This window comes from Rhinolophus sinicus, linkage group LG09 (genome assembly GCF_036562045.2).
Source record: "Rhinolophus sinicus isolate RSC01 linkage group LG09, ASM3656204v1, whole genome shotgun sequence".
Classification (NCBI taxonomy): Eukaryota; Metazoa; Chordata; class Mammalia; order Chiroptera; family Rhinolophidae; genus Rhinolophus; species Rhinolophus sinicus.
In genome coordinates, this window is record NC_133758.1 from 16,503,986 (window position 1) to 16,518,620 (window position 14,635).

Sequence of the window (14,635 nt, forward strand, 5' to 3'; positions counted from 1 at the left end):
AAAATGGATCAAAGACCTAAGCATAAGACCTGAAACAATAAACTGCATAGAAGAAAACATAGGTACTAAACTTATGGACCTTGGGTTCAAAGAGCATTTTATAAATTTGACTTCAAAGGAAAGGGAAATAAAATAAATGAATGGGACTATATCAAATTTAAAACCTTCTGCACAGCAAAAGAAACTATTGTCAACATAAAGAGGCAACCAGCTGAATGGGAGAAGATTTTTGCAAACAGTGCCTCTGATAAGGGGCTAGTATCCAAAATATACAAGGAACTCATACAACTCAACAACAAAAAAACAAACAACCAATTTAAAAATGGGCAGAGTACCTGAAGAGACATTTCTCCAAAGAGGACATACAAATGGCAAATAGACATATGAAAAAATGCTCAACATCACAGAGAAATACAAATAAAAAACACAATGAGATGTCACCTCACCGCAGTCAGAATGGCTATCATCAACAAGACAAATAGTAACAAGCGTTGGAGAGGCTGTGGAGAAAAAGGAACCCTCATACACTGTTGGTGGGAATGCAGACTGATGCAGCCGCTATGGAAGGCAGTGTGGAGATTCCTCAAAAAATTAAGAATAGAATTACCATATGAGCCAGCAGTCCCTCTCCTGGGTATCTACCCCCAAAATTTGAAAACATTTATCCATAAAGACAAATGTGCTCCAATGTTTTTTGCAGCTTTATTTACAATGGCCAAGACATGGAAAAAAACAAAATGTTCTTCAATAGATGAATGGATAAAGAAGTTGTGGTATATATACACAATGGAATACTATTCGACGGTAAGAAAAGATGAAATAGGACCATTTGTGACAACATGGATGGATCTTGAGATTATAATGCTAAGTGAAATAAGTCAGACAGAAAAAGTAGAGAACCATATGATTTCACTGATATGTGGTATATAAAACTGAAAACAACACAAGAACAAGAAAACAAATGAGAAACAAAAACTCATAGACCTAGACAATAGTTTAGGGGTTACCAGATGGTAAGAGGGGAGAGGGGGCTCTAAAGAGGGTAAACGGGGTCTAATATATGGTGATGGAAGGAGAACTGACTCTGGGTGGATTTATATATGATGTAATACAGTGGATTTATAGATGATGTAATACAGAATTGTACACCTGAAATCTATGTAACTTTACTAACAATTGTCACCCCAATAAACTTTAATTAAAAAAAAATAGCAAACAAACCCATTCAGACTTCTAACCTCCAGAACTATACGATGATAATAAATTTATGTTTGCCTCAGTCAGCTTGGGCTGTCATACAAAAGACTATAGACTCGGTGGCTTAAACCTACAGACAGTTATTTTCATACAAGTCTGGAGGTTAGAAGTCTGAGGTCAGGGCGCCCCCGTGTTCAGTCTTGGTGGGAGCGCTCATCTTGGCTGGTAGATGGCAGCCTTCTCACTGTGTCTTCCTCAGGTGTCTCGCTCTGGCGTCTCTTCCTCTTCTCATAAGGGCACTACTGAGGGCCCCACCTTCATGACCTTATCTAAATTAATTATCTCCCAAAGGCCCCATCTCCAAAGGTCATAACATTGGGGGTTAGGGTTTCAACACATGAATTTTTTGGGGGGGTTCACAATTCAGTCCATGGTAGTGTTGTTCTAAGCCACCAAGTTTGTGTTAATTTGTAACAATAGCAATAGAAACTTCTTTCTATTGATACATCTTCTTTCTCTAGATACATGAAATGAGCAGTTTACTATACTAACTATAAGTTAATAATATTGTATTGTGTGTTTATAAGTTGCCAATGGAGTAAAACTTAAAAGTTCTCATCCTTAAGAAAAATAATTTGTAACTATGTATGGTAATGAATGTTAACTATACTTTTGTGATCATTTCACAATATATACAAATATAGATTCATTATATTATACAGTTGAAATTGACATGTTATTATCTATTACATCATAATAAAAAAAGAAACCTTAAAACACAATTTTCTATCCCTTCTCTTATTTTTAAAAATTCTTTAAAAGCCTGTACTCAATTTATACAACTTTCTGTTGAAGGCCACACTGTCTTCTCTCTTTTAACTGCTCCAAACTCCTGCCTCAGGCTATTGCATATGTTGTTCCTTTCCTGTGAACCCCTTTTATTATTGTTTATCTAAAGACCACTTTAACAAAGTGCCAAATAAAACAGAAAATGGGGGAAGATATTTGTTTATATATAACAGACAAAGCCCTCATATCTAAACTATATAACGAATTCTTCCAAGCAATGCCAAAGAAGAAATGGGCAAATAAATTGAACAGCCAGTTTACAAAAGAATATTGAAATGTCAGAAAAAAAATATGCAATACCTTAAGATATCATATACCACCAACGTCACTAGTAAAACCAATAGTTGGACAATGCCAGAATGAAGAGGCTGTGGACTCAAAGCCACATTACTGATAAGAGTGTAAGGTAGTGCAACCATTAGTGAAAAGTTGGCATTTTCTCCTGAATTTGTATATCCATTACCCCTGTGATCCAGCAATTCCTTTCTTAGGTATATCCCCAAAAGACAGTCTTGCATATGGAGGAGATATTTTAAAGCCCTAGCAGCCCTGTTTACAATAGCAAAAATGTGGAAATAAATCAAATGTCACCCATCAGAATATAGATGAATATATTGTGGATATGCCCACAGTGGATTTTCATAGTATATTAATGAACTATAGAGATAGGAAATAAGAGAGATTTATGTTAGCAACATAATATTTGTTGAACCTTAGCTATATAACTTAATTTAAAAAGGAACTCCTGACATGCAAGATACCTTTTTTATAAAGTTTAAAATAGCTAAAATCACACACACACACACACACACACACACACTTTTTTAGTTACACACATAAATGACATAAATAGTCACAATCAATAATCTGAAAAGGAAATTATAAGCAAGGGCATGATGAAACCAGAATTCAGAATAATAATTACTTCTGGTGCTGGTGGAGAGCCAGGAGGATGGGATGTAGGGGGAACCATATGGTTAATTGTTATTCGTTGTGAATATTTTAACTTTGCTTTTGTGTTGTGATGATTTTTACATTATTGAAAATAACTAAATAATGAACTAAATAGTCATTCTTTTATGGGGATGAGAATGTTTCATGAAGGTAGGATTATGGTTAATTTAATTCTGAGCCCCTGAAGTCCAAAAGATAATAAACGTACAACAAGAAATGTGCTACAAGAAAACACAGTAATTTTTCCCATAATCTTGGATTAGGCAAAAAAGATAGAAATAATATAGGAAAAGGTTGATAAACTAAACTAAATAAAAATGAAAAATTTTGTTCAGCTAAATAATACTATATATAATATCAAAAGATCTAACACAAACTAGAGGAAATATTTATAACATATTTAACAGAGAAAAGACATATTTTCTTAATATTAAAAAAAGTGCTTGACAATCAGTTAAAAAGAACAATGACAGTGGTACATGAGCAGGCAGTTCACAAAATACATGTGGCTTATAAACATCTGCAAAGATGCTTATTTCATTGGACACCAGGGAGGTACAAAATACCATATTTTATCCAAATGGCTGAGATTGAAAAGTTTGAAAATAAAGAGTGAAACATAAATCTTTTACCTTTGGAAGGCAATTTGGCACAAAAATTCGTAAATTCAAATATATATACCCTTAGACTAAGAAATTCACACTTGTGGGAAATTATGCATTTTAAAGAATAATTATAGTAAAAGATGGAAAGCATCTGAAATGCCTCTATTAAGAACCGAGTCATATCATCATTTGCTTATTCTGAAACCTTTGTAATAATTGAAAAAGCTTGGGTACAGAATAATGTGTAGAATTTGTTCCTATATGTGTACAAGTCAAACAGAAAACACCTGAACCGCTTTATGTAATAGAGTAGCCAAGAAGCACATCTGATCATTAAGTCCTTGAAATGCTGCTAGTCGGAACTGAGATATGCTATAATGTAAAATACACACTGGATGTAGGAGACTTACTTAAAAAAAAAGGAAAATACCGCATTAATGTTATTATATTGCTTATATGTTATTATATTGATTACATGTTGAAATGATAACATTTTGGATATATTGGGTTAAATAGAATATTTTATTGAAAGTAATTTAATCTGTTTCTTGTTGCTGCTACTAAAACACTTAAAATTGCATATGTGGCTCGTATGACACTTCAATTTAGGTAGTAGTAATCTAACTAATACACAAAAAACTTAAAATTAGTTACATCTGAGGATTGGAATTGGAGATTTAGGATGAGGTGAGGACTCACTTTTTATCATTCACCCTTTTATACCTTGTTGCTTTTTAACTCCATAAATAGACTACTTTTGTAGTAAACAGATGTATATACCTGGGGTGCCAAAAAAATGTATACAAGTGGACACTTTGGTCAACATTGCTCAAGCAGTAGTTCACCGTAATCAGAAGTGTCTGGATACTGATGGTAACCACTCTGAGCACCTCTTGTAATTGCAGAAGTCAAACATGACTTGTATTCATCTTTTGTTATTGGTGTATATTGAGTATTACAGTTTTAATACAGTTTTCCTTTCTTAAATATATATATACACACACATTTTTTGTCACCGTCTGTGTAAAACATATTTGTTAAGTAATTGAACAAAAGATCTAGCTGCTGCCTGGGTTGGTGTCCATAAGTTAAGCAGTCCCGGGTTAGCTAGTACATGGATTATTTACACAAGTAAATGTAAATGATGATAGCTTTTTAAATTGTCATCCCACACTAACTTGGGTTTACAACAGTGGTCATTAGGATTGGCCTGAGAGAGAACTGTTGTTCCTTCCCCCTGAACTATTCTTACACTTCAATTTATCCTTGTCCAGACTGACCAGAAGAGAAATGAGGAAGAGAGAGGGGTGGGAAAGAACAATAAACGAGAAAATCAGTACATATACTATTTTTGACACTTTGAGAAGCTTAATAATACAAGAGATTTACAATCATACAAAAATAAAGTTTGAGCTGACTTCCATGTCCATCCTCAGTACCCCTAAAATCTAGATGTAAGTTTGTCTTTCTGAGTGTGTGTTTATCTGAGAAAGGACCAAGAAAATGTAGAAAGTCTGAAAAACCATCATTTACCCAGGTCCCTCAGGGGTCACATAATAGATGTTTCTGAGATTTGAAAAATGCCATGCACCTGCCATTTAAAAGTCACATCTAAATATACTTGCTGCCTTCTAAGTAATCTTTTATTTTTAATTGTAACATTATTTATGAGTTTTCACTCAGTAGGAATTCTGTGTCGCTTTAAAAGCGATGATACGAAACACAATACATCAGGAGAAAGACCCGTGCTGATGAAATACGGTCTTGAATGTCATCATCCCGGTGATGTATTTCAAAATAGGGATGGAAGACTGAAGTTGAGCGATGAGTCTGTGTGCTGTGCATTCTTGAATAATCCCCATGAAAACTATAATTGAATTATTATCCATGTTCAACATCATATAACCAGAAAGTATTTGCCTGCAGAGGCAACCATTTTGCAAGGTAACCAGGAGTACACCCCCCGACGCACTGGGTCACATCCACTTTAAAGGACTAAAATCAAATAAAGCATAAGAGAAAACTCAAGTAGATTGTATTTGAGTAAAAATAATCCAAATCCCATTCTCATAACTCAAGTAATTTCTATTAATAGCTACTTAGATTCAATGGACTGGTAAGGATACGCTGTGTATATATGGTACTAGTCGTTTAGAAAGATCTGTAGGTGAAGTTACAAATTTTTTTTAGCTCTGCAAATACTAGCTATATATTTCTGTAATTATGTAGTAGATTTCTCACTCGTCTTCATATTAATGATCACCTGATATTTAACTTTCAACAGGGACATTAAATCTGAGGTGACAGCCCTTCACTTGTGACATTTAATTTACTTTTCAATTTTCCTTCTCTTCTTGGTCCTTTAAATGGTTCTTAAAGGCGAACAACTGAGGAAGCACTGTCAATCCACAGAACATCAGGTCTGATGATTTTTCTTGAAGAATAGCTTCAGAATAAAATGTCCAAATCCAAGTTTCAGTTAATGCCTTCTCAGACAGTATGCAGTTATTTTGAAGTAGTGTCCTCTACATTCAAGGTAGCAGAGATCACAGATATGAGTATCATTTTATGAGTTGCTAAAGAGAGTGCTTTAGGATATTCTTGCTGTTAGTCTTGCCAGAGGCCATTATTTGCACAGCAAATCTCCTTGTTGTCTGCTTTTCCCTGTTGGTAAAGTCACAAAAGGTTACCTTTTTATACAAAGGTGAGCTGAAGAGCAAATCTCACTTATTTACTTTCCCACAGATACATCTTTTGTTCCAGCTCTTTTCACACACTTCAGAATTAAAAAGACTATCCACAATCATTTCTCACTTAAGAATTAAAAAGAATACTCACAATTATTCTTCAAATAATGAAGAAAGGATTTTAAAAAGAAACACGTAAAATGAGTAACACCATAGTTTATGGGACTTTGGGACTTTTAAATTGGGGGATTTTATTTGGGAAATCATGAAATTCTAGTGAAATAGGAACTGGGTATAGAAACCAATAAGCATAGTCTTATGATTTTATAAGATATATACTATACTCAGTGGTGAACATTTTTGATGATTTCTAAGCTAATATCTTTTATACTAACAATAGCCCTCCATGAAGCCCTGTACAAATTAAGTTTTCTTTTTGCCACAAAGGTAATAAGTGTTCATGTAGTCTGTACCACTCCTTTAATTAACATATGGTTCAATTCATCTTTATAAGGCACTTATCTCCTATAGTACAGAACTCATTCTAAAGATGGAAGAAGGAGAATGTTACTCTGGGAACTCAGGGCCAATGACTTTTTATTATTTTCTTACTGGTTAATGTCATAGAATATTGTTGAAAGGACAATTAGAGGGCGTGTCCCTAACACTACATGAAATGCAGGGATCTATTTTTGCCTTATTAACTCATAGCCTACTTGGCTTCCAGGATATCACGTTCTCTTTGTTTTTTCTCCATCTTCCTGACTGCTCCACCATGAGATGGCGGCTGCTGCCCCACCCACATTCCATCAGTTCAGTGTGCTCTAACCAACGTTCAACTGTCAACATTTGAGTTTTCTTTGTCTGCTGGAGTCCACTTAGCCCACAATCATGGGAGGCTAAAAGTACCAAGAAATGAATGCCTTCTCAGAACAGCTTCCAGCTAAAGATTGATGGCAGTTGGTGTCCAAATACCCTAGTTTCCTTTCTTTTTGGAGGAATTCCTTTCAGTCCTGCATTTTACATTGGTTTACAGAATTCTCCAGGGGAATTAAGCACCCATTGTGCACAGTGATACACTTGCTTGATAACGCACCCTTTACTAGTTCCTTTCCCTCCCTGTTATGTGTTTCCTGGTGTCACCTGCCAAGTAAATTACTCATACTCAAATACCTGCTTCAGGGTCTATTTCTGGGGAAACTTAATTAAGACACTTTACTATCACTTTTTCTTGATCCTTATATTCCCAACATCTAAATGTTAGCATAGCCAAGAACTTAGTCCTTGGGCTACTTTTCTTAACTAATTTATTTCCTAGGTAAATTCATCTGAACTTAAGATTTCAGATGGCATCCAAATTATGCCTCAAGTTGTGCTTTCTTTTCAGCACTTCAAATATTTAATTGTTATCTCCACTTGGGTATCTACTAGGCATCTAAAAATTACATTTTCCAAGTCAAACTTTTAAATTTCTCCCCCCAAGTGGGTGGGAACTGACTATCTCACATGATAATTAGGTTTTTATGTTGAGTACATTGATCCTAGTTTTGTCAAGTGGCATGCAAAACATGTCTCCATCATATTCATAGGAGAATGTTCATATTCATAGGAGAGATATTTAAAGAAACTAGACACACCTCTTTCCCTCTAGGATTTTCTAGGATCCAGGTTAAATAAACCTACTTCACTCAAATGTCCTCATAGATTTATGGCATTCTTCTTATAAATAGTCCAGTTTTCATTGTTCTTATCATAATATGACAACTAGAATTAAAAATTAAATCTGATATATCTGATATGGTTTAACCACTGTGGGATTTCTCTCTCTCTCTCCTCTCTCTCTTTCTCTCTCTCTCTCTCTCTCTCTCTCTCACACACACACACACACACACACACACACACAGTTTATCAGTATGTATGCATTGCTCGTAAGTACAATTATTGAACTTTATATATGTCAGCAGTGATATTGTTTTATTTTTAATAAAACTGAACAATCATAATTAGAGAAAAACCAATATATCTTGGCAGATTTTCACAGAAGTTTTTGTTTTTTAAATGTAATTTTAATGTACTTTCTAAATTCAAGAAAGGGCATTGTGAGAGGATCAAAAAGTAATATAAGTTCGTATAAATACAAAGAATGTTGTGGTGTTTGTTTTGAGTAGTTTCTCTTCCTGACATTTATCTCAGTGGCCTATTAGCCTGTTAGTCCTTTCTCTGGAAGAATCTGCAAGTCTGAGCGAGGTGTGAAAGACTACTTTTATCTGTTAGAAACAGACTACTTTTATATGTCAACTAGACCTAGGTAAGCAATAATTGTTCATTGTACTTAAGGAGATGGATTTGCTTTGGTTTAGGAATTGTCAGGCCTGAACTGGTGACAGTAAATTCAGTCCTGAGAGAGCAAGAGACATGAGCATGAGGATGATGTGCTCTAAATACAACTGATCACATAGTAAGATCAGCCATTGTCCTAGGTGCTAATGAAAACAACAATAATATTGGGCTCTGTTATATGCATGAAATTTATAGTTTTCAAAGCATTTTTGCAAACCATCTTCTCCCTCCCTCCCTCCCTCCCTCCCTCCCTCCCTCCCTCCCTCCCTCCCTCCCTCCCTCCCTCCCTTCCTTCTTTCCTTCTTATCCAGTACTTGATATGTGCTTGGAACTGCCCTAGATACAAAATAAAATAGACATCTTCCCTGTAGGGGGGAGAAAATCAAAATTACAGAGCCTGTTTTTATTACTGCCCTGTTCACATGCTCATGGAACCATTAGCTCACTTGTAAAGTGACTGCTATAAACTCCCTGAGAACTCACCCCATTTGCACAACAAGGCTGGTTTCCTTGACACCTCCCTGCAAGCCAATAGGTATATAGACAATTTTGTGTGTATTGTAGAATTTAAGCCAATTAATCCTCAATTGTCTAACAGAAGATGACCTAAAACAAAGATTCTCGTCAAAATTAAAATCAGACACACAAGATAATAACTAAACTAAATTCAAAACACACAATACAGAAGGTTACCTGGTGTTTCAGGATTGAAACTGATGTTTTGAACAAAATTTAATTTCTCAGTGAGAATTCTGCTAGGAGAGGCTTTTATCCTGATGCTTACCATGAAAATATTACCCAAGATGATATATGACTAACAATGAGAAATTAGTATGTGAAATTAGCTTTATAATGCAGAGTTTTCATGTGATGATATTGACAGAATATGAATGCTAGTCATAAGTTCAAAGGGGGCTAAAATTACTAATGATGCCTGAACTTCTTATAATCTATGCAATTCACTGACTTTAATTCTATGATGTGGCCAATTGAAAATTGGACCTTCACCATTATTAATTTTTAAACACTGCAGAAGAGTCAGATAACTTTTTCATGTATATTTGAGGACTTTAACATTGAGATGGCAAGAGCTAATATAACTTAATTTCAAAATCAATGAATGAGGCTGCATTTAAATGAGGATTTTTAGATTGAGTTGTGAACCCAGCTGTTTCAGGGAATGGTTATTCTTATCTCAGCTTGACAAGAAACAGGTGGAAGGATAATATCAGTAACCCAAGACACAGATGGGAACCCTCTAACACTCGTATATATCGGGGTTTGCATTATTTGGGTTTTATAAGTCCCTTAATGAGAAAAGAGGCCGTTATTTTCAAACTCTAAGACCAATGGGATCTTTGAGTTTCTAAGGCTCATTTTGTGGTATGAACACATGTAACCTTTAACTGAAGAAATGGGGGACTTAGCAGGCTCAGCGTCATTTTAAGGAAATCATTGCTAAGCATTAGTGGCCAGATTTAGTTTCTTCATCTAATGATGTGAGACTCTAAATGGGTTGTAATATCCAATTTTCAGTGCTAATATGCTGCATTACCTGTTTCTGTAGGAAGTGTAGGCGAGCACGTCGCATCTATTTGATATAAGATCAGTCTCTTGGAGCTTGGCTTATTAATTACTTGACAGTGAAGCTGTAGAAATAATCGAAATGTGTTGGGCTTTGATGTTCTTTCAGTGGGCAACCCCCACTGAATCAGGCTTCCTGATCTTTGTAAGCCTTGAAAGACACAGGAAGGGTTTTTGTCTGTTCCTTATGACTTTCTTGTCCTTCAAAGGTTGTTTTCAAAACTATCAGCCAATTTGGATTTTTGGAAAGAAATGTTGAAAGCATGCAACATAAAACAACAAATATTTTCTAAGCCCCACTCTGTGCCATTTCCTGTATTAGCTGTTTAGACTTGTGTAAACAAAAGCCTTGAGAACCTACTTTATGAATTTCATTGACTTAAACTGTCAATGAGGAAGAGTAAAATCATAATCATAATCATAATCAAAGCTAACTACTAAAATCAAAAGGTAGGAAATGTTTTATAGAAGCAAACACGTGATCAGAGAAGAATTTGTTTATATAATATGACCACTGCCCAGGCAAGGGCAGTCTGGTGTGATTTTTAGAGCCCAGGCACTGGATTCTGTCTGCTTGGTCTTAAATTCCTGGTCTGTGTTCACTAGCTCTATGGTTCTTGCCAAGCATCTAGTGGTTAGAATGCAACATTGGGTGGTTATATGGATTAAATACATGAATTTGTTTAAAACACTTAAAGCAGTGTTGTGTTAGTAATTAATCTTTATTATATCCCATTTAGTGATCTAGCCATTATGAATGGCTTGGTCTTCTTTATTTACTTTTTCAAAATATATCAAACTGCCATGTCTGGCAGACAATATATGAAATCAAGTTTTCCTTTTTGGAGCCTGGGGGTGGGGACCATACCATATCTAATCCAAGAGCTTTCATGGATAATATTTATATTTGTCTTTATAAATTTTCTGAATGTCAAAGTTAGGTTTTTGTATTGAAAAATATTTAAACAGTATAGAAATATCCTAAGGCAGAGTTTTCTTTGTTGAAATGTAAATACACCTTTGGGTGCACACACCATTACTGTATCGATCAGTATTTTGCTTTCTTCAAAAAGCAGTGTTATTGGGGTATAATTTATATACCATGAAATTTACAAAGTGAATTCAAAGGTTTTTAGTAAATTGATAGAGTTAATTGTACAACCATTACCACAATCCAGTTTTAGAATTTTTCCATTACTTCGGAGAGATTCCTCATGTCCTTTTGCAGAGAACCTCTGTTCCCATTCCAGCTCCAGGCAACCATTGATCTGGGTCTGTCTCTATAGATTAGCTTTTCTTGAAACATTTCATATATAGGGAATCATACAATATGTGTGTTCTTTACAGCTATCTTTTAAAATTTATTACAACGCTTTTGAAGTTCAAACATGTAGTATGTATTACAAATTTGCTTTTACAACAATATAACATTGATATCTGGTTTTCTTTTCTCTCTCTCGTTGTTTGAAAGTTTTACTACCCTACACTTATTTTTAGAAACAAAACAAAACAGATTTTAATGCTTAGAGATAATTTTACAGGCTTTACACAACTCTCCCAAAATAACGTAAAACTTTTTTGCTTTATTTTACTTCACTTCCCTCTGCTTTATTTATCCAACCTAAACTTATTCTTAGATTTCAGGGTTTGTTCAAATCATTTGGAATTTCAGTGGTTACTAGTTTACTTACCAATATTTTCTGATTTTTGAATCTCTCTTTTTTCTTGAGACTTGTTGTTAGTCTGGTTTATTTTGATTTTGGCTGGAGGTCTTCTATGAGTATTTTTTCCACAGGAAATCAATTCTGTGTTATAATTTTTCTGAGTATTTTATACTTCTAAATATCATTCTTATACTCTGACATGGGAATTAGCAAGTCTGAAGTTCCAAGGTGAAAACTTGATGCTCTGGAGAATCAGGAAGGTTAGCACTGCTGTGTAGTGATGGAGAGTTGGGGGACAGGCAGGTGTGGACGATCGTGTTTGGACACGGGGGCCCTTACCATAGAGTTTGTGTTGTATTCTCTTTGCCTCTTGAGAGCCGCGTTCAGCAGACCACATCAGTGCTCCGCTCTCTCCTCTTCCCTTGGACTCCTTTAGCATTTTGTGCCCTTCCACTCCCAAAAGCCAACACATGTATCTGTAGTAAAGGGTTGTCCCACTGGCCAGAGCCTACCTGGACTGCTTGTTCTTAGAGCAGGAAGGGCCTGGGAATAGTTGTCTTCCTGGAACACCTCTTAACCAATGACTGACAGGTGCAGGCATGTAAATACCCCACTTTCCTGTCCTAATGGGGTGACTTTGAGGAGGGGTCAGCATGTCTTCCAGCTTCCCTGTGTTGTGAGAAAGGTGCCTTTTATAGGACTTACTTGATACTGTGCCCTTGCTTGTCTTTCTTTCCTTGGCTTCCGTTTCCCCCATTCCCACTCCCACTGTCCCATTCTCCCCACATTTCCTGGGAATACTTACAAATAAATCGATTTCATATGAATTTTCATCGTAGAATCTTTTAGGAACCCAATTCAAAACCCACTGAAGAAGGATTTAAGCAGAAGACCCACATATCTGTTGGTATTAGTTGAACTGAACCTCACTGATTTTTTTTTCTTTTTTGTGTGTGCTTCAAAGTGCTTCCAATAGGATTTTCCTGTGTTGCTTATCTTCATTTTTAATACACTTATTTTTTAGAGCAGTTTAGCTTCACAGCACATGGAACATAGAATACAGAGTTCCCATATACCCCCTGTCCTCACATATGCATAGCTCCCCCCATTATCAGTGTCTCCCACCAGATGGTACATTTGTTACAATTGATGAATCTGCATTGACACATCATTAGCACACAGTCCTTAGTGCATTAGATTTCAATCTTGTTATTGTGCATTCTGTGGGTTTAGTCAAGTGAATAAATGACACGTATCTGCCATTATGGTATCATACACAGTAGCTTCACTGCCCTAAACAGTGTGTGTGGTATCATAAACAGTAGTTTCTGGGCTCTGCCTACTAATCCCTCCTGCCCCCCCAGCCCCTGGCAAGCACTAATCTTTCTAGTGTTGCCATAACATTGCCTTTTATAGAATGTCATATGATTGGAATCATACAGTATGTAGCCTTTTTAGATTGGCTTCTTTCACTTAATATGCATTTTAGATCCCTCCATTTCTTTTTATAGCTTAATAGCTCTTCTTTTTCTTTCATGGTAATTTCTTTTTGGTTGCTTATTTCTTTTTAACATTGACTAATATTTAATTGTCTGGATGTACCACAGTTCTTTTATCTATTTACCGACTGAAGGGCATGTTAGTTCTAAGTTTTTGGTAATTGTGAATAAAACTGCTATAAACATCAATATGCAGGTTTTTGTGTGAATTTAAGTTTTCAATTCTTTGGGGTAAAATACCAAGGAGTGAAATTGCTGGCTCACGTGGTAAGAGTATGCTTAGTTTTGTAAGCAACCATCAAACTGTCTTCCAAAGTATCTGTACCATTTTGTATTCCTACCAGCAATGTACGAGAGTTCCGGTTACTCCATAGACTCAGCAGCATTTGATGTCAGTGTTTTGGATTTTATCTACTCTAATAGGTGTGTAGTGGTATCTCACTGATTTTTTTTCCTTTGTTTTTTTCCTTTTCTTTTTATATTTTTTCTTTTCTTTTTGCTACCATGGTTCTCTTCAAGAACTTTGCACATATTCCTGCTTGAGATAATAAAACGTATTCCTTTTGGACAAACTGAAAATTTCGCAATGTAATTTTCCTTAACCAGAAATTATGTTATCTTTACTGGAAAAGATAGTTTTGGCGATTAGTGGAATTGGTGAGAAGTGGTCAGATTTAGGATAAATTTTGGATTTGTTGCTGGATCTGCCTTTTGGTGGAGAAAAAAAGAAGTATAGATAACTTGACGATTTTTTAAATTTTGCTCTTAAGTGGATGGTGTTGTTGATTTGGGACAGAATGGGCTTGGTACAGGCATTAAGGATAAAAAGAGAGCTGAAGACTTCTAGTTAGACCTTGTTAAACTTGAGATGTCTGTTACACATCCAAGCACACAGGTCAAATAGGCAATTGTATCTATAGTCTATAGGATCTATAGGTCTGGAGGGAGGTCAAGCTGAAGATATAAATTTAGGACTTATTAGGATATGAGTGAATTTTAGGCCACAGGTGATGACGATATTATCTAGGGAAAGTTTGCAGACAGGAAAAACAATGTAGGGGCAGAACTCAGTCTTGAATTTAAAGGAGAGAATGAGATTAGGATTAAGCAAATTTGTGGAACAGAAGAAATCAGACAAAAATTTCCCAGAATTGAAAAAGAACACAAATGTTCTGATTGAAAAGGCTTAGGTAATGCTAATGAATGTGTAAAGAGATACCTAGAGATATAATTAGTGGCATTTTAGAACACCAAAG